Source organism: Episyrphus balteatus, chromosome 4 (assembly GCF_945859705.1).
Source record: "Episyrphus balteatus chromosome 4, idEpiBalt1.1, whole genome shotgun sequence".
In the NCBI taxonomy this organism is placed as follows: Eukaryota; Metazoa; Arthropoda; class Insecta; order Diptera; family Syrphidae; genus Episyrphus; species Episyrphus balteatus.
Window position 1 is genome coordinate 8419644 of NC_079137.1, and position 25687 is coordinate 8445330.

A 25687-nucleotide genomic window follows, 5' to 3' on the forward strand; every position below is an offset into this window, starting at 1 on the left:
ACAAGTTATTTATCCTATTATTATTCTATAACACATCCTTCAGAAACAAGTTTTCCTTTTTTTTTCAATTGCATATTTTGAATTGAAAAGCTGTAACTGTTTGTTTGAAAAAGTGTTGGTAAATATCTAAATTCAGAAGTAAAATTAATTTTAAACTTCTATAAAGCTTCCAAATAGCTGGTAGTTAACTTCTAAATGATTCTATAGAAGTGTTATTGATAAATTGTGCTATGATCTGTTAATATACTGAACGAAATTTTAAGCCGCTAAAATCATTGAAAACAACTTCTTATCAACCTCTATAAAATTTGTACAAGATATAGTTTCTATAAAACTTCTATTAAAACTTTTTTGAAAAAATTAAACTCATATTTACATTGATTCAAAAAAAATGTGACATCTAAATTTCTTGATAAACTGGGATAAAGTAACAGTCTGTGATAAATTTTTCCGTAAAGCATATTCAAGGAAGCTGCACAAGCTTTAACGAAGTTGTAATTTCTAAACAACTTTGTGTTTTTTTTGACATATATGTGAAGCTATTTTGACAGATATAAGAATACCATTCAAATTCTCTTTTTGCTTCTTTAAGAAGTTTTATAGAAGCATTTCAGAAACTTGTACACTGACGAGGATTATTAAGAAAGTATGATTATTTTTGGAATATAAGGATACAGAACTAAGGATCTAGAAAACCCACATTTCAGACTGCTAAATGGCTGGATAACATCTGTCTTTTTTTTAACAAAATCAAATTTAAAAAGGATTACATTGGACTGATGCCCTGAGCCTCCGCGATCTTATTAATCCACCACTGCCCCATAAAACAAACCCAATCCGATGACAAGTAGATAGAATATTTTGTAACTTTTTTTTTTTCCTGGCATGTACTTTATTTGATTCTCACCTCCTCCGCAAACCCAACCAACCAAAGCAATCATCCGTCGTCGTTTCTTTTGATTTCATGTTGAAATTTTAATTCTCCATTGCGAAAGAGCATCCGATAAGCAAACAACATGAAAAAGGACATTTTTCTGCCAACACACACCCTTTCGTGTTTTACATTTTTAACAAACACAAAATTGTTGTATAGGCACAATCCGCATCCACCATCCTTTTGCAATCCTTTATCTTTTTGGTTGTAGCTGTTTGTCATGCAGGTGACATCCTTTTTTTAAAAACAGAAGGTTCATACCTAAAAAAAAAGTAGGTATCAACCCAAAAAATAAAATTCGTCCTTCATTATTGATGATAAGCAACTTCTTTTTGTTGTTGTTGTTGAATCCAATTCAATGCGATGGATTTGTTATAAATTATTTACCGTAATCAAAAAGTGTCTAAATTCATATTCTTTGATTGTCGTAGATGCGGAAAAAAAGGATGTTTTTAGTCCTTGTTAGATATTTAAGTATACTGCGGGAACCATCCTGATTAAAAACGGATATCCTTTTTGAATAATTTAATTATATTATCAGCGAGCGTTAAAAGAGACGTAGCTACTCTTGCGGATGAGTGGATTATTTTTGTGAAGGATCATGACTTGCAGGTTAGAATTTTGATATCTCCTTCAATTTGTTTGTTTGTTTTCGTGAAAACAATGACATGTCCTTATTCAGATTCTATATATTATTTTTTTTGAAGAGGATGCAAATCAACTGGTCATAAAATAATAATGATGAATGATTTCGAAGCAATAAATCATTATTATTTTGCTTCTGGTTGCACAATAGAACTTGATATTGCATTGGAAATGCAGGAGCGGATGAATGGGATAGTCAAAATGTCTCTAAAACTTGGGCGCTATATTGAGGTACGTAGAAACATTTTTTATTAAATCAGCTGATTTTATAAAATTACAAATCTGAAATAGCTTATTCGACAATATTTTTATTTTTGTAGGCATATAAATTTATTAAAATGTCTTGAAAAAACTTTGTGGAACCTATTCACTTTTGCAAGAAAAAAACAAGTTAAGGAAAAACATTAATATGAAAATTCTATTTCTATCGTCATTTAAGAAAAAAAAAATAGTATATCACCGGAAAGTTGTTCAAGATGGAATTTTCACTTTAAATATACTTAGGTTCCACAGTTGTATTTATTTTTTCATAGTTCGGGAAACGAGTTTTAGAAATATCTGGAATCTATTTTTTCACAAAGAATCAATAAGTTACAAAGTTGAGAACGTTCCATAACGTTCTATAGGGAATTTAATAAAACTGAGTGAAAAAAATTTGTGGAATCCATTTTAATTTTTTTTTCACGGATATCGAAAGCAAAGTCCTTTTCTCTTTTGAATTGAATGCGTTTCACAATCCTGTTGCTATTTTTTAAGTATGAATTGCTTTAGAAAAATTCGAAGTTGTCTTGTCTTCTAAGCTTTGTACATTCCAATGATTACGTTCCACATGAAATGAATTCACAAAACCTTAACTGTCTTAATTTCTTAAGCTGTGTACATTAAATAGTAGATATAATTTTAAATGGAAACAATAAAATATTCATAAAAAATAGCTCTGATGAAATTTTAAAACTTACGTTCCACAACCTCTATAGAATTGAATATAAAGTTAAATGATTTTAAAATGCTTAGATTTTTAAAACAAGCATTTTCACTTATGTTGTATGGAATTTAAAATGTTGTGGAAGTCATTATTTTTTTCATTTTAATTAATTTAAAAATACATAATATAATACGTTCCACAATATATAAAGAACTTTATATATAAAGAACTTTATTTCAAATCGTTTCAAGTTTTTTCTTTTACTGAGCCTCGCATCGCAGGCACTCTTTTCGATAAAAAACGAAATATTGATTGAAAATAATTGTCGAGGTGAAATTCTCAGTCTTACGTTCCACAACCTCTTTTTAGACTTAGCTCGAACCCAAAAAAAAAATGGGAATGGGCCTCGTGTTTGTTAAAGTCGCTTCTGACAAGCTTATAACATTCAAATCGAATGCAAGTTGGAGGGTGAGAAAGGGGTGTGAAAATGCATTGTATTGGTATCAAGAGGTATTGAATTATATTCCATATATAGAGGTGCAAGGTTAAAATTAATGACTTATTAGCAGGATATTGCGCATGATAATGGATATGTTGCCTCTACTCATTTTCCCAATATATATAATATACATAATGTACAGTTGTATGTACTATGGGCACCAGATGAAAATGCATCCGTTATAATATGCGTTGGTTGTAATCGGCCTATTCACAGCTTAAATTGAATACTATTGATGATTAATGTTTCAAAGAAGAGGATTCGATGCACGTTCAGGAGAGAGTGGTGGTAAATTTATTATTGAATGGATGATTTTCTACATAATTCTCGATGCTTCAGATATGAGATTCAGAGGCATTTGAATGCAGGCCAAGGGCTTTTTTATGAATTTTAAATTTGTTGTTGTTTTGTATGAAAGTTTAATTGTTTGATTGAGGAACTTGAAAAAAATAATAGGAATTCAATTAGGTAGTAAAAATATAATAAAATATAACAATTGCACTTATCTATAGAGACTTTTTCATAATTAAAGTTTCAAGTGGTTTTGTTAATTCATTTGTTTTTTTACAAAAAAGAAAAAATGCACGACTGTGACGCATGAACTTGATCTCATGGAAAAAGTGGTTTAAAATGTTCAAACTTTTTTATGAAAAAAAAAAATATTAGAAAATACAAATTTTGATTGAATTTTGATTGAATTTTTATGAAATTTATTACGCTTTAAATGACTTTGACAACAACACGAAGGTGTTTTGTAGAAAAAAAATTATTTAATAAAATTACAAATCTTATAAAATCATAGAATTGTTCTTTTATAGAATTTATGAAAATGATTTGAAAAAGTTATTCACTTTTTCATAAAAACGTAGAAGTCGTAAAATTTGAATTTTTTCATTTTTTTTTCGTATAAAATTCAATAAAAAAACGTTTCAGAGTTTTTATTAGAAAAATATATTTTAATTTGAATAATAATAGTAGAGTAACTAAAGCAAATTATTAGGGAACCCGGCCGAACAGCTCTGATTTTGACGATTTTTTTTTCAAACGTAGGTAATTTAAAATACTTTAAAGTCTATAGATTAAAAATTGCCGGTGTTGCCGTATTGTTTTTTAAAATTAAAATTAATTTTTTTTTATCAAAACCATTTTTTTTGCTTAAATTTCATAAAACAAATGATAGCAAAAGATTCTCTAGGTAATTTAAGGAAAATATATAAAAGGCAGTAAGGGACAATCTTCCATCGTTTAAGCGATAAATGCAATTTTCTAACATTCTGACCTCAAACACAAAAAAAAAAATATTTTGAAAACAACGGCAACACCTACAATATTTTAAAATACATTTTTAAAAAGCCAGAAGCTCATTCTTATCTCTTAAATTTAACTCCACTAATTTTAATCAAGACTTTTTGAAAAAATGGTCCTCAAACTCAGAATTAAAAAAAAAATGTTATTAGAAAAATTTAAAATGACTTTTTTCCAAACTTTTTCTAATAAAATATGAATTTATTTAAAAAAGTTTTTGGCCATAAATATTTTAGGTTGTGATTCTAATTCACACCATGTGCAATGGGGAAGCACTGACATCAATACCAGGGGCGAGTCCCTTCGAAGCAAAAAAGGTAAAATATATCACACTTTTGAAAAAAATATGAAAAATTACTTCAATTTCAAATCAATGGTGTTTTTTTATTAAAACTGAATTTTTGCATTGAAATAATTAATTTTCTCAAAGACTGTGGTAAATAGGAACTTTAAATTTTTGCTATTTGACTTTCAACAGTAAGGGTTATTAAATGAATAAAAAATAATTGTATGTTTAGATGCTTAAATTAAAAATAAGTTACATTTTTTTTCAAAACTGTTATTAAAAAAAGTTCTTCGAAAATGAAATGCTTTTTAATTTTGTTCATAAACCGTAATACATATTGACATTTCCTTTTATAATTTGAAATCATAATAAATGCGGTCAAAACAAATTTGAAAATAAATGCATTTTATATTACGACCAAGTTTAAAAAACGACATGTTAAAATTTTTTCAATAATTTTTTTTTTTCAAAAATTTGAGTTCAATTACCATTTTTTCAAAAGCCGTTCATTCAATTACCTTAATTTTAATTTTACATATATGACTAAGCTTCTAGCTTTTAAAAAATGTATATTTGAATATTGTAGGTGTTGCCGTTGTGTTCAAATATTTTTTTTTTTGTGTTTGAAGTCAATTAATAAGAAAATTGCATCTATCGCTTGAACTATGGAAGATTGTCCCTCACTCCCATATATTTTTTTTCCTTGAATTTCCTAGACAATCTTTTGGCATCAATTAATTAATGAAATTTAAGAAAAATTTTTGAAAAAAATTTGTTTTTGTTCACAAAAATCTTCAATTAAATTTAAAAAATCAAAACGGCAACACCGGCAATTTTTAATCTATAGACTTTAAAGTATTTTTAATTACCGACGTTTGAAAAAAAAGATCATCAAAATCTAAGCTGTTCGTCCGGGTTCCCTAATATTGCCAATTTTTGAGCTTTAGTTACTCCACTATAAACGTTTTTTGAGTTTTATATTTTTCAACTTAGAAAATAATGTTCTAATCATTTTAAAAAAATTTAAGTTATAAAATTTTTATTTTTCTCTCGTCCGGCAGTCCTATCACTTTTCCTTTGCTCTATGTCGTGTGAAAAAAGGGCCAAACGGTAGATTTATTTGTTTGAAACTTAGTAATATAATCATACATGATATTTAAATTATTTCCAAGACGGATATTTCCCATTAAACGTTTTCGAGGTATTGCAACTTTCTCAAAATCGGCTTTTACAATACCGATTGAATTTGGTGAACGTAATAATTCTATTAATTCTAAAAAAACTCCGCTTTAAATAATTTTTAATACAAATTTTAAAGAATGAAAGTAATGCCCTAGAGGGAAAATTGATTTTTTTTATGGTCAAAATTAACGGTACTTTCCATATAACCAAAATGAAAAAAAAAACTGATATTCTCAAAAACGGATTTTAAAACTAAAATTCTAAAAATTCTTCGTTAAACAAGAAAGTAAACTTCAAAACTAATTTTATTTTATTTTTTACATTTTTCAAATTTATTTTAACACAAAAATATTATTCTAAGTAATTTTTGACCACAGGAACATGCTACCCAGTCGTGTATTTATTTTTTTTTTTTTTTTTAATTTATGCACACACATTTCTGCAACAAAAATCAAAGCTGCAATCGAATATGCAAATTCCATTGTAAACCAAATCCATTGTAAATCTTCAACTGTTAGCTGTTGTAATTTTGGTTTTTTTGTACAGTTCAACTTCTCAATTCTTCCAAGATCAATCAATTTATAAAAAGCTCTTTTCGTCCAAAATTTCATCAATCCAGCTGATTCAATATCTAAAATATGAATATTTAGTATATTTTTGTAAATTGAATTTTCATTTATTCCAAAAGATGCTGGTGCATTTTTTAAAACACACAATTCATTAGACCAACGAAACAGTTCTTGACCATAGAAAATTTGCTGTTGCTTATAAATTTTCCATCTGTTACTATTTACCAAGTAGGAATACTTTGTGTTCCAACTATTTCGTATTTTTACAAATTTTTCAGAATTATTTTCGATTTTAAACAAATTGGAATATTTATTAAGCTCTGGCCTCTGATTTGACAATGTATCATAGTCAGTTTTATAAGTATAGACTTTTAAACCAGATGATTTGAGTTGATCAAAGGATTTTATTATGTTTTCTGTTGGAGGTTCAGTCATGAAAGATTGAAGAGATGCACCATATAAAACGGCTATCATAATTCCATGAAAAAATATCAGCGAATAGATGATTTTTGTTGTTAAAGAAGCCTTTGGTGTTTGAGTAAGTGGCTGTCCAAGTATTCCACGAAAACAATCAATATTAAAGAAAAAGTCTTGAATGCTAAAGTTAAAATTTGATCGTCCTGTAAATTTAGCAGCTAATGAAAGTGATACAGACAGTGAAATAAATACCACAATTGTTAGAAGAAAAGCGTCCAAACTAAAAACAAAGGCAAACACTTTGTAAATGGGGATTTTTGACTCTACAGGAAGCATCACACTCGTATCAAAAAATTTAAAGGGATATGAGTAAAAGTTACTTGGAAAATTTAAACGTAGCGGAAATCCGCCTAATATCTCAATTGTTCCATTTAAAACAAGTGAAAATGTATCACGAGGGGCAAAAGTTGGGTTCACATTTGAAGTGTTCAATCTGGCATTGTGCTTTTTGGCAAGAGAATTGAAAATTTGTCCCACATAACCACCAATATTGATATCACCGATTCCATTTTTTGAGATAATCAATCCTGGTTCTGATCCGACGAACCAAATTGGCAATGTTGCGCCATGAAGATTTGACATTCGTTCTGGAAAAGGATTTGATTTTTCAGTCCAGATGATTTCTTCAATTCTGAATTTTTCGAAATTACTGTAGCTATAGTAAGTTAAAGAAGTTCCGAAATCTTGAAAAATTGCTATTACATTGACCATTCTGTTCTGCCAGCAGAAATTAAAAATACTTTCCAAATCATTTCTTGAAGAATTTTCCAGCACAAAAATCGTCTTTGAAGATCGAAGGTGTTGAAGATATTCCAAGAGCCTTTGTTGCAGTAATGAATCACTTGAATCAAATTGAACAATGTTTAAAATATTTTCATTGAATTCTCCTCTCAAGTAGAACGAAGATATTCCAGTTGATAGAATTACTGGAACAGCAATTAAAGTTGAAATAGTGTAGATGAACTGATCATTTAAAAGTTCTTGTGATGACCTCCTCAACAGAAAAACACTTTCAAATCGTTCCACTTCGTTGAGATTTTTGATGAACTTCAAAAGTTTTGAATTGAATAAGGCTTCAATTTCGAAGATTTCCAAAACGAGGAGTAGAACGAAAAATATAAGACTGGCATTGTTCTTATACATCAGGAAAAGATTTTGGTTATTTTTTGTAACATTAAAATATCGACGAATTTATTTTTTATTCGTTAAAAAAAAACTGAAACGAAAGGAAGGTAGTTGAAGACTGTCAATTTTTTCACAGGAGCTCTTTTGATAGATTCAAGAATAATTATTACCTATATCGTCTTTGTGTTGTTAATTGATTGGGTTTTAATTTTTTATTGAGAGTTTATTATTAGTATGTTTATAGCACTTCCAATAAGGAAGTGATAAACTCAAGGTCAAAATTAATTACTATTCATACACATATAAACAGGAGATTGATAATTGGTTAAGTGTTTATTTTTGAGAAAACGACAACGTCAAATTTCCGGGAAACCGACGAAGTTATGAATACCAGAGTTATGTGCGACAAAGTTATGAGTTTCAAAGTTATGCAAAACCGAAGTTATGAAAAACCAGAGCTATGAACAGCAAAGCTATGCAACGTGGTTTTTGGGTTGGCAACCATTGAGAGTTTTCCAAACTAAAATTTTGAAAAAAAGTGGAATAAAAATTTGCAACTATTTTTTTTCAAAATTTTATGTAATAATTTAGTACAAATTTAGTTTTTAAAATTCAATAACCTTATTTGTTTTTAAACAAAAACAGAAAATCGCCTCCAAAAACGTCTTGTCGTTTTCGATAAATTAAAAAAAAAAAACTAATTTAAAAAAAAAAACCTATATTTTGTTTGAAAATTAATTTTTTAAAAACTGGTCCATTAAACAGTTTTATTTAGATTGTCGCGCATAAATCCGTTAATATTTCCAAAATTCCACAATGCAGTTTTGTTAGAATAGCTTAGATCATTACACACGCTAAAAAAAATCGTTACAGCCGTCTTCGAGAAATATGCAATAACTCAAAAAATTGGTATTGGTTGATGGAGTAAAAAACTAAAACATATATCAGCTCTTACGTGGCACCCTCTTCTATCTTAAAAATATCAGGTGCTATTTCTAACACGAGCAAGTACTCGGCAGCCCTTACAAATACAAAAAACACTTGTATTCCAGCCAAAATGTATGATATTTGATTAAAAAGTAAAGGATAAAATGTACATCAGAAAATAGGTGAGACCATCTTACATCTCCAAAATATAGGACTCCATGTCTTATATAAGAAAAAGTACTCGGTACCCCTGGTCAAATAAATTAAAATACCAAAAACTCTAATAAATACTTATAGCTCTATGATCAAACTATGTAACTCGGCGAGGCGGTCGCCCCTCCGACTATTATTTACTAGCCTTATTCATAAAAGCTTAAACATTGTACGTTACACCCATCAGTCAAGGAACTTTATTTATTTAGTTTTAGTTCAACAAACCACTTACATAAACATACAGTTAATTAAGGTAAACTGTTCTTGACTTGTGTAATAAAAAAAATAAACTACACATAATTCAAAGGAACATTACTACTAATTAATTCTTTTGCTAAAAAATTAAAACCCAATCAATTAACGGTACAAAGGAATATAGCTTTTAGTGAAACAGACAAATTGTCAGTCTTCACTTAACTTCATTTCGCTTCAGTTTTAATAACCGAAAATAAAAGAAACAATAAAAACAAACATCTTTTAATGATGTGTAAGAAAAATGCAAACTTTATATTTTTCGTTCTACTTCTTGCATTTGAAATTTTCGAAATTGAAGCCTTATTCAATTCAAAACTTTTGCAGTTTATCAAAAATCTCAACCAAGTGGAAAAATTTGAAAGTATTTTTCTGTTAAAAAGGTCATCTCAAGAACTTTTCTTCAATACTTTAAACGATCAGTTCATCAATACTATTTCAACTTTAATTGGCATTCCCGTAATTCTATCAACTGGAGTTTCTTCGTTCTACTTGAGAGGAGAATTCAATGAAAATATTTTAAACATTCTTCAGTTTGATTCAAGTGATTTATTACTGCAACAGCGACTCTTGGAATATCTTCAACACCTTCGAACTTCAAAGACGATTTTTGTGTTGGAAAATTCTTCAAAAAATGATTTAAAAAGTATTTTTAATTTCTGCTGGCAAAACAGAATGATCAATGTTATAGCAGTTTTTCAAGATTTCGGGACTTCTTCGACTTACTATAGCTACAGTAATTTCGGACAATTCAAAATTGAAGAATTCATGTGGAACAAGAAATCAGATGTTTTTCCAAACCGAATGTCGAATCTTCATGGCGTAATATTGCCGATTTGGTTCGTCGGACCAGAACCAGGCTTAATTATTTCAAAAAATGCAATCGGTGATATCAATATTGATGGTTACGTAGGACAAATCTTCAATTCTCTTGTTAAAAAACATAATGCCAGATTGAACAGTTCAAATGTGAACCCAGCGCTTGGACCTCGTGATACATTTTCACTTGTTTTAAATGGTACCATTGAGATATTAGGCGGATTTCCGCTACGTTTAAGTTTTCCAAGCAACTTTTACTCATACCCCTTTAAATTTTTTGATACGAGTGTGATGCTTCCTGTAGAGTCAAAAATCCCCATTTACAAAGTGTTTGCCTTTGTTTTTAGTTTGGACGCTTTTCTTCTAACAATTGTGGTATTTATTTCACTGTCTGTATCACTTTCATTAGCTGCCAAATTTACAGGACGATCAAATTGGAACTTTAACATTCAAGACTTCTTCTTTAATATTGATTGTTTTCGTGGAATACTTGGACAGCCACTTACTCAAGCACCAAAGGCTTCTTTCACAACAAAAATCATCTATTCGCTGATATTTTTTCATGGAATTATGATAGCCGTTTTATATGGTGCATCTCTTCAGTCTTTCATGACTGAACCTCCAACGGAAAACATAATAAAATCCTTCGGTCAACTCAAAACATCTGGTTTAAAAGTCTACACTTATAAAACTGACTATGATACTTTATCAAATCAGCCCGAATTTAAGAAATATACTAATTTATTTAAAGTCGAAAACAATTTTGAAAAATTTGAAAAACTAAAAAATAGTTTCAATACAAAATATTCCTACTTAGTAAATAGTAACAAATGGAGGATTTATAAGAATCAGCAAATTTTCTATGGTCAAGAATTATTTCGTTGGTCTAATGAATTGTGTGTTTTTAAAAATGCACCAGCATCTTTTGGAATAAATGAAAATTCAATTTATAAAAATATATTAAATATTCATATTTTAGATATTGAATCAGCTGGATTGATGAAGTTTTGGACGAGAAGAGCTTTTTATAAATTGATTGATCTTGGAAGAATTGAGAAGTTGAACTGTACAAAAGAAACAAAATTAAAACAGCTAACAGTTAAAGATTTACAATGGATTTTGATTTCAATGAAATTTGCATATTCGTTTGCAGTTTTGATTTTTGTTGCAGAAATTTTTGTGTATAAATTAAATAAAATAACATGAACACATACTTGATCAAAACATTAAAAAAGTGACTTTAAATGATTAAAAAACTTTTATGTTAAAGATTAATATTCACAAAATAAAACGAAGTATACTATTTGGACAAAAATTTTAATTTAATTTTTTGATTAATTTTATAACAAATACAAACAAACAACTGGTTTTAAAAATAACGAAAACACCTTTTGAAATGCCAAAACAAAATTTTTTTTGATTTTTTTTTTGTTTTTTTTGATATTAAAATAGAATTTCGTTTTCAAAAAATTGATTTTCGAAACAAAAAATATGAAAATATGTTCAAAAAATCTAAACTTGAGAGTTTTGAAAATTTTTGGATTTTGCAGCTGCTCAGATGCTTTTGTTTTAAGAAAAAAATCGTTTTAATTATTGAGAAGAAAGTTAGAAATTTTCGATTTTGATTTTCGAAAACTAACTCCAAACATTTCGTATTTATTTAATAAGTCTTTTTTATTTTAATTTAAAAAAGTTTTAAGCTGATTAAGAAATTATTTTAATTTAATATTTAACATTTCTGACATTTCTGGGAAAGGTATATTAGAAAAATACTTTAAATTAAAGTCCAACATATCTACCACAACTTATGAAGCAAAAAAAAAAACTATAAAATAAAGAAAAATTTAAAATATCAACCATGATGTGCAAAAAAATATCCCGCATTCATATAAAATTTATTATCTGCTCTCGGATGGAATTCGTTTTATTTATTTCCACCCACACTTTTATTTTTTGTCACCTTATTTTGTACGTGAACAAAAAAAATTTACACTGAGGTGAAAATATTTTTTTTTAAATTTTAGACTTTTAAATAAACATTTGGAATGTTGAACAAGTCCTTACGGGGGTTAAACAAAATCAACATAAATTCAACACATTTGTTAATCTAGGATAATTTCAGGATTAACAAATTCGCTTTCCTTTATTTTGTGACCTTAAGTGAAACAAAAGAATCATGACAAATTTTTTGACAGTAGTGTCCTTATAAAATGTACAGTACCCATACTGATTGTTTAATTTATTTTTTTATATAAAAAAAAAATATAGTCAAACGTTTCGAAGTCCTTTTTGGTGTTCTTCGCTTCATGAGACAACAGTTTGTTGGTTGATTTGTTGCCGAAATGTCTGCCTACCGCCCGCCGCCGCCACTTTCAGCCGCCTTGCTGCCGGCCGCTTGGTTTGATGGTGATGTCGTTGTGGACAATACGAGATCGGTACCAGGAAGGTTATATAGTTTCCATCCACTCTACGAGCTGCCACGGCCAACAGTCTATAATATACAACATATAAATAACTCTAGCATCACTTGGCCATTCAATTTTCACTTCAATTGTTCCTGCGATGTGAATATATTTTTATTTATTGAAAATTGTCCCATCGGATAGATAGAAAGAGAGAGTGTCAATTATTTGGCTGGTATGAGTACCTTCCTATAATATCCTATACATTATTTTTTGGTAGGAAAAAGGACATTCCCCATTGAATTTTTGCTGCAACATTGGATCAGCAAATAAATAAAAAAAATCTTTTAAAAAAATCAGCTGAAACCACCTCACGGACAATTAATTGCGCTTCTCGCCACTTTATAACGCACTTTTTTCATCATTTTTTTTGTTGACTCCCTAAATTTAATATTTATTTTTTCAATATGAAAAATAATGAATTAAGAAAAAAAAAACTGTTGGCAATTTAAAAGATTAATCATAAAAATGTCATAAAAGTAATTTTACTGAGTTACTGCTCTCAGTCGTCCTTTTTTGACAGTGCGTTCAAAATGTTGAAAAACATTTGTTTTTTTAAGAGAGACATAAAACTATTATTTTGTAGAAAGGGATAAAAATGGACAGTTTTGAGGCTAAAGTATGTTCTAGGCACTCACATTTTTAATTTTTATAAGACAACACTTTTTAATTTTTGTTCAACAAAGTTCAACCTTTTTTGGTCATGAAATGGAAAATTCTTTCTTAAGTCATTTCAAAGAAAAAAAAGTAACCCATATCCTTCCCATTGAATTAGAAAATATCTCAAAATTTATTTCATCTAAATCGGCTTGCAATATTCTGAGATAACGTGGAACAAAGATCAAACGATTTTTTCGGTTTTTCTTAATAAAATAGTAATGTCTCTTAAAAATCATCAAATCCTTAGCCAGTACTTTTCCATATGGAAATAATCCTACCTGTATTTACTGTTAACCGTTCAAACTCCATGAATGTCCTTTTTCTTCTTATCTCCCCAAAAAAGGAGAAAAGACTTCAAACATTATTTAAAATCACAAAAATCCTACTTAACGGATTTGTGGTGGCTGGGGGAAGTCCGATTTACTTGCACATTTTTTTTCTATCCTCTCAAAAGAGACCCAGACACCTTTCGCTTATTTATATAAATCTAAGTACAAAACACAAGGCTGTGTTGTGCTCACTTTTCGTCCTTACCGGATTTATCATTCTATGAAATATTCAATAGGACATGCAAAAAAAAAAAAAAAGAAAGGTCCCGCACTAAAATCGCTCCAGATGATCCGCTTAGCGTTTTATGAAGACTTTCTTTTTTTTTTCCTACTGCTGCTGTCGGCAGCTGCTTGGTAAAAGAAGAAGCAATTCCAGTTCGACATTATATAGCTGCAGTGTTAGAGATGGGGGGCAAGCTAAAGCTTAGCCGATATAGCATATAAGAGTATCAACAAAAAACCCGAATCTGTATTTGAAGTGAATATTGTCCCCCTGTTTGTGAAGATTACCCTCTGGGAGCCACCCTCTCTTTCTTACTCTTTTGTTGTGCATATGTTAAAAGTTGCCAGTTGTAGTCGTTGGTTGGTCGGTCCTTGGAGGCCTTCGAGGACTGTCAGATTCAAGAAAATGAAATAAATTATTCAAAATACACAAAAAATAAATTGCACGACTGGGGTCGCACGTACTTGCTCTTATGCTTAAAGTAACTATAATGTTAAAGCTTTTTATTCAAGAAATTTAAAATTCGATATTTTGAAGAAATTTCATAAGTAGTATAAAAAATTAAATCTGTTTTTATAATTAATAAAACTCCGTTTTAAAATATCTTAAAAAAAAAAACAAATATGCCATTTTATTTCTCGTATAAAAAGGTATTTTTAGAAAAAAAATTTTGAAAATTGTAGGAGCCGTTTTTTAAAAAAATAATTTTTTATATATAAAATTTTTTTAACATTTTTCAAAAAAAAAGTTGGTATGCCATTTTGAAGAAATAATTAATTTACACATAAAAACTAAATTTCAAAATTTTTCATTGATCCGTTTTCAAAAAATTGATTTTTCAAAAAAAAATTTTGAAATATTTTTTAAAAAACCAAAAATGCGTTTTTTGAAAATTTTCTAAAATTTTAATATTATCTTTACTTACACACTTTTGTATAAAAATTTTCATTTAAATCGGGTTAATTTTGTACGAGATATTCAGAAACGAAAAAAACCGTTCTATGACAGGTACCGTTAATAACGGTACAAAAAATATTTTTTTTATTTAAAAAGTTGGCTCTTATGTGTAGTATTACACACAAAAATTTTAATCAAAATCGTTAGAGCCGTTTTTGAAAAAAATTAACTTTTCTATTTCCGTTATATGGCAGGTACCGTTAGTTTTGGTCATAAAAAAAAATTTTCAATTTCCCCTCTAGGGAATCACCAAAAACTGCTAACTACCAAGTTTGAAGAAAATCACTTCACTCGTTTAGACTGCAGCTCCAGATAGAGACAGACGGACAGACAGACAGACAGACAGACAGACAGACAGACAGAATTGCCGGACCCACTTTTTTGGCATTCTCCATCATCGTAATGTCATGTAAAATTGTTATCTCGAGTTCGATTTTTTTTACGAATCCTAAACTTGCCCTATAGTACCTATATCGCAAGTAAAAAGCTAATGGCTGAATGTCACATAAAAGGCCAAACAAAAAAGGACATTCAAAATGGAATTGATGATACAGTTCTGCATTTTTATGCTGCAGTGGCACAGGCGGAGGTTGAAAGGTGTTGGTTAGCATGTCTGTGTGTTGTTTGTTTGCTTGTTAAAGAAGCTTAAATGCTGTCTCGTAAAAATAAAGTGCAATGAATAAAATATTAACTAAAGTACGAAAAAAAACAACACAATCCTTGGTGGTGAAGAGCTCTCGTTTAACGCAGAAATATTTAAAGATTTGAGGCAGTGAGGAGCTTTGGAGTTTAGGTCGTTATTTTACCCAGAAAACACACGAATAAATATATTTCAGCACTTTCTTAAGAACCTTAATGAAAAAGTCTTCAGCTGAAACTGGTTATCGTTAGCTGAAAATAGTAAATCAATAGCTGAATTGCTGAAAAAACACATCTAAGGCTAGAAAACTTTAGCTGAAATCAGAAAATCATTAGCTGAATTGAATTAATGCCAGCTGAATTTGGATTGTACATGAGAAATCTCAGCTGAAGCTAGAAAACTTAAACTTAAACCAGTAAATCATTAGCTGAATTAAATTAATGAAAGATAAATTTGCATTATTGCTGGAAAATCTGAGATAAAACTGCAAAAATTCTCAACCTAATCTAGCGAGCTCCATCTGAAGCTAATAACAATATATAAGCTGAATAAAGTTCAAAGTAGCTGAATCTTTTTATGTCAGCTGAATTAAGTAAAAGGCGATACAAATGGTTTATTGCTCACAAATCTCAGCTTAAAATTAATAAAAACACTAGCTGAATTAAGTAAAAGGCGATATAAATGTTTTATTGCTAACAAATCTCATCTCAAAATGATTAAAAAAAAATTAGCTGAATTAAGTAAAAGGCGATACAAATGGTTTATTGCTGAGAAATCTCAGCTCAAACAATAAAATCTAAGCGTTATATAGAAAACTCCTGCTGAAACTAGTAAATTTAAGCTAAAACTAATAAACCGTTAGGTGAATTAAGAAAAAGGCAGCTAAATATGTTTAATTATTGGAAAATTTTAGCTGAAACTTAAAAAAATCTAAGAAAAATCTAGCAAATGCCTGCTGAATTTAGTAAATTTCAGCTTTAACAAGTAATTCATCAGCTGAATTTGGTAAGAAACCAGTTAATTCTTACTTGAAGCTAGAAAAAGTGAGCTGAATTCATCAAAGGCCAACTAAATCTCGTAGAAGTCAACTGAAACTTGTAAATATTAAGCTTAATCTATTAAATGATAGCTGAATTAGAGTATTTCTGAAGAATTTGACCTGAAACTGCTTTTTTTTAACTACTTCTGTTCTCGATTAAAAAAATGTTAACCAAATTTCATTAAGGTCTTACCATTTTATCTTAAAAAATACATATAGACATCATTATGGGACTCATTGTTTATTTCTGTGAGTACACATTTCATTTATATAGAGCCTCCATCCTCAAAACCGATTAAATTCTATAGCTGTTATCAAAAATCATCTCGCAGCAAAACATTTTCTATTAACTCGAAGAAGCACCCGGGTTTAACAACTTAAATGAATAAACCTTCATTCATACAATTTAACTTAATGAATATGTGTGTGGTGTTGCTGCTACTGCTGCTGGCTTGTTCAAAAAACAACATGAACGCATTTCACATGTAGACCACCAAACCAACCAAAACTTATGACAGCTTCACGTAAAACCTCACCTAAAATCAACAGAAATTTCAAAACCTCCATTCCACACACATCTCATAAGATATCCAGCCACCACCTAACATATCCTCTTTATGTATTATATTAGAGACAAAGGAGTCCTTAATTCTGAAAACTCAAACTCTTGGTCTATGTATGGTGTGTATCCTGACACCGATAAGCAAACGAAAACTGGTTAAACCGAGATGACTTTGTATTGTGTATTGCACAGAACATCCCGTTCCTTCGACTTATGCCATTATATCTCTTATACTTGCTCCTCGTCGTCGTTGTCGTCATCGTCTTTGTTGAGGTCTTTCAATAGCCAAGCCCCAAAGCCATATCCCAGAAACCTCTTAGTTTTGGGGTGCGCATTGTTTGGCAGTTTGGATTTTCAAACCCCATTTCGCCTCCCCCCAAAAAAAACCATCTTCTCTAGACCCTTTAAAACAATATGCATACTTTGTGGAAATTTTGTTGGGTAAAAGTTCGTTAAAAGTTCTATATGATGATGCTACTGCTGCTTGCTTGCTTGCTTCGTATAGGTTGGTCGATTGTTGTTGTTGGTCTTGATGCTCACAGAGGGCCAAACTAATCAGGGTTTTACGAAATATGCCATCAATTTGAGGCGAATATGGTGAAGAAGTTCAACTGTTTTCATTTTTGAAAAGGCCAGATGGATGTTACGAGAGGAATGAACGAGTATTCATTCATGTTTGGTAGTTTTTGTTGTTGTTGTTTTTGAAATTATGTTTTGTACTGGTTATAGGGGGATATATGTATGTATTTACGGAGGAACTATACACACATTACACGAGTGTCAGGAATCTTTTCTTGTTCTTCTTCTTTATGATGCGAGCCACAAAAGCTGAAGATGAGTTTTCTTGAATCTTTTTTTTTTGGGTAATATTTTTTATTTGGTTTAGGGAATACCGCAGCTTTGTTCGCATGAAATGAGATTTGGTAAGTCATAATTTCATATTTTTTTAAGACGACAAAAACACTATAAGCTGATATTTGTTACATTCAGCTGGTTATTTGTTAGTTTCAGCTAACACTTGCTTCATTCAGCAGATGCTTAAATAGTTTAATTTGGAAATTGATAGATACAGCTGTGATTTTTTCAGTTTTAGCTAAGATTTTCTAACAATAAAATATATTCAGCTGCTTTTATTTCAATTCAGCTGATGTTTTATTGGTTTAAGCTGACATTTACAAGTTGAACTTTGGTCTTATAGATAAAGCTGAGACTTTTTTCACTTTCAGCCGAGTTTTTTTTTAGCAACAAACCAGATTCAGCTGCCTTTTCCTCAATTCAGCTGATGTTTTATTGGATTTAGCTGACATTTACTAGTATAAGCTAGTTTCCTAGACTAAGCTGAGACTTTTTTTCCTTTTCAGCAGAGGTTTTCTAGAAATGAACCAGATTCAGCTGCATTTTACTCAATTCAGCCGTTGTTTTATTTGTTTCAGCTAACATTTACTAGTATTAGCTTCGACTTGCTAGACTAAGCTCAGACTTTTTTCAGTTTTAGCACAGATTTTCGAGCAATAAAACAGATTCAACAGCCTTTTATTAAATTCAGCTGACGTTTTGCAATAATATTCAAAGCTGACATTTACTACTTTCAGTTCTTTGAGATTTTCCAGCATTACACTATATTCAGCTAGCTTTTACTAAATTCAGCTATTATTTTATTAGTTTCTTGCTTGCATTTCCTAGATTAAGCTGAAGTAACAAGAAAAAAGAACAAGTATTGGTAAATTCTTCAAAAAAAAAAATATCCTTTTGAAAAGTCAGTGGTCTTTCGGACAAAATTGCGTTCAACAATCATTTCAAAAATTGCTTCTGAGATCTCCAAAAAAATCATTAAAGAATGCTCATTTCTCTTTTTTTTTTTTCCTGAAAAAAATGACAGTAATCTAGAAAAGGATATCTATTATCCAATTGTGTGAATTGTCAATAGGACGATAAGCCCTCTTTCTTAACCACCATCATTCGCAACAATTTTTCTGTCCATTCAAATTAAAAAGCTATATCAACCATACACACAAAACCATCAGGAAATAGACAAAAAAAAAAAAATATACAAACAAACATATCCTAGAAAATCCCATAATGGAGCCTTGAACTCTCTCGATGATTATCAATTGGTTACGCTTCATAGAAAACTGCCAAGGATGTGTGTAGACTGCGGAAGACCACTCACAGACGAGTCTCGTCCACATCCCAAAGAAGGATTTTTCCAAACGAGAACATGTCATCAGGTTTTTTTTGCTGTTAGAGTGCCTTGCTTTGCCTTGCCTATGTTTGAATGTAGAGCAAAAGCTTCTATATCTTCAAATGAAGTCGATAACAATTTTCCACTTTTCATTTGAAACGAGCACCTACGAAGGATATAGTGTCGATGTCGTGTGTCGTGCCAACACCAACCAACCAAACCAGACCAAAACTATTGAATGGAAAATGCCATCACGTATTGAGTCAGGTTCAAAGTGTTGTTGGTTATTCTTATATTTTTTTTTTGTCATTTCTTTGTCCTGTGCACTTTGCTTCATGCTCAACCACACAAAACATTGCAATGATTGCAGGATAAACGTTCAAGAAACGAACAGTTGTTTTTTTCTATTTTTCTTTTTTCTATCTCCTCTGTCGACTTTTTACGCCAGGACTTCTTTATCATCACAAACCGGAGACTCTTTTCGATCGAAAAAAGGATCTCTATCATTGAGTACCTTATATGGAGTGTGAATGTGGAAGGATTTTGTCTTTCAAGAAATGAAATTTGATTATCTTTTATCCTTAATGAATATGAAACAAAGTGATGTGCATACTGAAAAAGGATCTATTTGTATACTTTATTCTCATTTGAGTCCTTGGCATGTGAATTCAATTATTATTAAATTTTTTAATCAATTAGATTTGAGAGAGTGTTTGAGGGGGGAAATTCTTAGAAATTCTTCTTTATTTTTTTTTAAGATATCCTTTTTGCTATAAGGATGCTCTATATACATATATCTGGGAAAAGACATTTAATGATGGTCCATTGAATTCTAAGTGGAAATAAATGATGTGGAAAAATTCTTGCCTAAGTAGCAAATTATATGAGAAGAGGAGCCAAAAGATATGGCAATATGTGAAGATAAGATGGAATTAGTATAAATGGTCTATAAGGATATTGGAATTAGGAGATTGTTGGATGCTATAGGTATATTAAGGTAAGGGAAATGAATTTATGATGATTTCTGATAATTTATATGGTGGCTAGAGTTATGAAGCAGGTGTGTAATTTTGGAAATAGATCTATGAAGGGTGAATGCAAGATTCGAAAATGTTTCAGGATATGCAACCAAATGTTGAACTTTATGTAGTAAACAGATTTAATAGAAAATTATAAAAAAAACATGTGAAACACTTTTTTTAAACTAAAAAGTTTATCAGACTTAAAGCTCGGAAAATAAGCACTGAGATGGAAAAACCAGACTTAGAATCCTTCAGAAGATTAAAAAAGTCTATCGAAATCAGGGATGTAAAAATATCAATTTAAAAAAAATGCATTTGAAATCAAAAAAATATTTATTGCAAATAAAATAAAATTCATGACTTTGTCGCATGTACTTGCTCTTGTAGTTCACAGTATCTTTATCTTAAATATCAATTGGAAATTTAAGATTTTGTTTAGTGTAGAGAAAAAAAAATCAAAAAAAAAAAAAAGAACGTTTAAATTAAATTTAAAATTTGTTTTTTTTTTCTCAAAAATGTTTTAAATTTTTTTTTACATCTTATACTTCAAAACGATGTCTGTAAATTTTTAATAAAATTGACTTATGCTTTGATGAAATATTTATGAACTTAAAAAATATGTCAATTTTTTTAAAAACGGCAACGCCATATTTCCGTTCTCCGCATTTTTTGGGAAAAACGTTTGAGCCGTTTTCGAGGAAATTGCAATACCTCGAAATCGTTATATGGAAGATATGCGTTAAAAAGAAGATATTAAAAAAATAAAAAAACGGGTCTAGGGAATAACGTCAAAATCATCTATACCAAGTTTGAAGCAAAGCCATCCATCCATTTAGGCCCTAGCTCGATGTACAGATGGACGCACAGACCGACACGGACGGCATGACGAAAACCACTTTTTTGATCTTCTATATCATCGTGATGTTGGTTTTGATTAAAACCTCAAACTTCTTTTTCTACACGAAACCAATACTTGCCCTATAGAGCAAGTAAAAATTTGCATTGAAAAAAAAGGGAAACCGACGAAGTTACGAATACCAGAGCTACGGGCGACAGAGTTACGAGCGTCAAAGTTACGCGAAACCGAAGTTACGAAAAACTAGAGTTACGAATTGTACAGTTATGTTAAGCTATGACACGTGATTTTTGGGTTGGCAACAATTGCGACGAACGATATGGAATTATGGAAATACAAACAAGAGATTAACATTTTTCTCATTGGTCAGAACTAAAGGAGTTAAGCGAAAATGGGTGTTATTTAATCTTTTAAATTTTGATTGGATAGGTATAGATATACATTTATATGGTTTTGTTTTTGTGAGAAGATCGCAAAAACGTAGAAATAGAAAAAAAAAACATAAGTATACTTGTGTAAGTTTGGGGGACATAATTGAAATTAACTTCTTATTTGTCGAACTAATATTGCACCTACGTATTTTTTTTCTATTAATTAATATAATTAATCATATCGTATTTTGTAATACCCACTTTGTATATCTATACCTATCCAATCAAAATTTTACAAGATTAAATAACACCCATTTTCGCTTAACTCATTTAGTTCTGACCAATGAGAAAAATGTTAATCTCTTCCTCGTTCCTCGCAATTGTTGCCAACCCAAAAATCACATGTCATAGCTTAACATAACTTTAGAATTCGTAACTCTAGTTTTTCGTAACTTCGGTTTCGCGTAACTTTGACGGCCGTTACTCTGTCGCGCGTAACCTTGTTATTCGTAACTCCGTTACCATTTCAAAAAAAAATATTTATTGCAAATGACAAATTTTTGCATGGAAAATAAAAATTTTATTGCAAAGAAAAATATTTTGTATTGAAAAAAAGAATTTTATTGCTAATAAAAAATTTTCTAAATTGGAAAAAAAAAAAAAATTCAATGCAAAATGTGTGCATTAAATATTTTTTTATTTCATACTCGTCGAATTTCTTACAATTTTGGCTATTTGACCATACATAAACTTGTTAAACTATTATATTTACGATAATATAAAGTCAAAAAGTCAAATTTGTAAGAAATTCGACGAGTATTAAAAAAAATATTTACTGCACACCACACATACAAATTTTATTTTCAATGCAAATTTTTTTCATTTGCAATAGCTAACTTTTTTTTTAAAGCAAAATATTTTTAGTTGCAAAAATTTTTTTTTTTTTTATTTGAAATAAAAATTTTGTATAAAAATTTGTAATGGATTCCACATTAAATAAAGAGGATTTCTTTATGGTTTTTTGCCAAGATGAATTTCGTCTTAAATTAAGAGGACAAATTTTCTTAATTTCTTGAAACGCAAATTTATAAGAAATCCACCTAATTTAAGCTGAAAATCATGTTATTTGTATGTGGAAACATTTTAATAGTTTTAAAGTTTTACTTTTTGTCGGTTCCTTAAGATGACTCTATATTAAAATGAAATCAAGTTCACCTTTAAAACTATCAGAATTTAAGCGAATTCCACTTATTTGAAGCGGAAATCCTATAGTTTTAAAGTGGTGTGATTTAAGGTTTGCATAATATTATTTTAAGGTGCCCAATTTTTCTCTATGCAAGGGCAAAGAAGCAGTATCAAAGCCTCTCAGGCAGCAAAGAAAAGCAATTCCATTATTTTTTTTAAACTAGCCCTTTTGCAAACCAAATTCACCCTTCATGTTAAGATCTTGAATTTATCAATTAGTTAAACTTACTTATTTGTTAAAACACGTCCGGCTGGTGCATTTCCTTGCGGCTAAATGCTGGATTATTTTAATTCAGTTTTTATTTCTAGAAGCCTGGAAAAAGAAAAAAAGATGGGTTAATATAGCAGGTACGCTTTCAGAAGAACAGAAACGTTTTTTTCCTATTTTATCAGAAATTTCCACTTTATTTTTGCTCTACTTCAAACCTCAATTTTATCTGCGAAAAAAAATTTCCCACAAAAACACAAAAAAATAAGAGTATCTACAAAGTGTTCAATTGTTCCGACATTCTTAAAATCGATTCAACACACAAAAAAATGTGTCCCAGGGATTTAAATCTCAAAAGATTTGCATCCCAATTTAATACCTAAAGAAAGACTACTTCTTCTATTCCTTTTTTCCTTTAAAGCTAATTTTCACAGCTTTAACTTATTCCGATAAAAAAAAATCCTCCTCTCAGATCATCCTTAAATTTTTGTCTGCATTTTAAAAGTGCGAAAGTAAATTTTCATTTTTCTCTTATTGCTATCTAAGTAGTCTTGTGTGTTTTTGTGTGTGTGTTGGTATGGATGTGAATTATTTGTGAAAATGGACTGTTATCCATTTCACAATCCGATATCCCTCGCTCACTGGTATAAGGATGTTGTAACACTTCGAGAAGAAAAGTTGAATCTGCTATATTTTTTTTTTCACTCTTCTTGCTGCGTTGTCCTTGTTTTGCTGCTACAACTCCGTATCCATTAATACCCATTAGGACTTTAAAATGTGAATTCATTGGAATGGAATAGAATCCTTCGGGGAGGGAAACGGAAGGATTCTCTCGCACAGGCATATCAAGGACAAGTCTGAATGTTTTTCGAATTCACAGAGGATTTAGGATTTACTATAATTTTGGGCCAAAAGTTTGTTTTTTTTTTTTTTTTTTTTGGCACAAACAGACAACGTTTCACGGGCAAAGTGTGAACTCTCTCTCGCTCGCTATGAAGAAATTAACATATTATCGTTTGTAGATAGTTTGAGAAAAAGAGGACGACTTATCTGATTTGGAAAGGATAATGCAGTGTCAGCCAGAGAGAGCTCGCGCTGGCTGCTGATGAATTCAAATGAAAACACCATCAGCGAACAGAATTTTGTTTGGATGATAATAATTTTTAGATAACTTTAAGATGGGGGATACAGGATATGAAGGGACAAGGGGGGGTTGACATTATATAACTACCACAACAATTTCTTCCATATGTTCTGGTTTTCTATTTTTTTGAATAAATATTCATTTTCTGTTTACCATTGGAGGGCTTATGATGTCAGTTGCCAGATACTTTGCAGGATAGTAGTTTTGGGAAAAATGGAAATTTGTGTTTTGATATTGGCCTTGAAAATTTGTATTTTCGCTGATTTGCATTTGAATTAAATGTCAATTTGGAAAAGGAATTGGAGAATGAAAGATTTGAACAGAGGATTTAAAAAAATTGGGACAAACAAGCTAATTGTTATACAAACATTTCAAAGAGTGTCTACTAGATATCTAAACCTGCAACGCCTTGAAGGATTTTTAGTCCTTGGAGAATATAGTTAGTACCAAAGCCACATGCAGACTTTTTTTTACAAAAATATTATCAATTTTCAAAACTATTCAATCTGAAATGATCTAATTTAGTTCAATTTTAACCAATTCAATGTAATTTAATCTCAATTTACTCAATTCATCTGATTTCAATCTTATTTTTTTCGGCTTCCGGAAATTACGCCATAGGAAATTACGCCAGATTTTTTTTTGGAAAAAAAGCCAAACAAAATTTCATACAAAATCTGGCGTTTTTTCCTAGGAAAAAAGTGCAAAATTTTTCTGGGAATATTTCCGATTTTCTGGCATTTTTTCCAAAAAAAAATTCTGGTGCTTTTTCCATTTTATAAAATGGAAAAAAAAAAATAAAAAGAAAAGTTGACCCACTCCCCTCCCCTAGTAAGTAGGTACACAATCGCTTATTCCAGATCACAGCTAGTTGTATTTTTACCAGTGTTGCCGAAAGTACTCCCATAGGAGTATGGTGCTACTTTCAGCACCTCCGTACTCCCGTACTCCTCCTTTCACATTCGTACTCCTATTTTTTTTAATGACATACAATATTTTACACTTGTAGCAAAGTGTAATGTCAGCCTAAATAAATTTAATTTACTTTAAATTTAATGCAAATTTGGCAGCACTTTTACCTTCAAAGCTAATTTTTACTAGGTGGTTAGCTCTTGAACAGGTTGTGGCAAGAACGCTAGAACAGTGGCCTGCATTATTACATTATTTTTTGGAGAATTCTTTTGAATCTTCTGACAACAATCCAGATCTTGTTCACAAGATTCAAGAAGAACTAAATGATACCACAAAATTGTATTTATTATTTCTATTCTATGTTCTCCAGTTGACTAAGCAGCTAAACTTAGAATTTCAATCTCAGTCCGTCCGGATTCATAAATTTTTTCCATACGTAAAAACGTTCTATAAAGCTATTTTACAAAATTTCATTTTCGCTAATCACATCGGGAATGGAAGAAATTATTGAAGTTGCACTTTCTGCTAAATTTAAAGGGTCAATGCCTTGCAATGTTTCAGAATTTCGTCATCAAAATCGATTCGCTGTGAAATTTTCAATCTTCCATTCCCGATTTGATTAGCGAAAATGAAATTGAAAACCTCGACATGGAATGGCGAACACTACTTAGCCAAACTATGGTTTCGAATTCATTAGAAATAGAAGAATTTTGGTCA

The 25687-nt window shown here is 30.1% G+C and overlaps 1 protein-coding gene and 1 long non-coding RNA gene across 2 annotated transcripts in view; both read left to right on the forward strand.

Annotated features, from left to right (window-relative positions):
* Positions 1-25687, forward strand: part of LOC129919442 (uncharacterized) — a 472931-nt gene that overhangs the window by 398337 nt on the left and 48907 nt on the right. The window lies entirely within an intron of this gene.
* On the forward strand, positions 9389-11389 carry LOC129919447 (uncharacterized). The gene is made up of 3 exons (XR_008773073.1): positions 9389-9574; positions 9667-10161; positions 11138-11389. It is a non-coding gene; the product is annotated as an uncharacterized LOC129919447 (long non-coding RNA).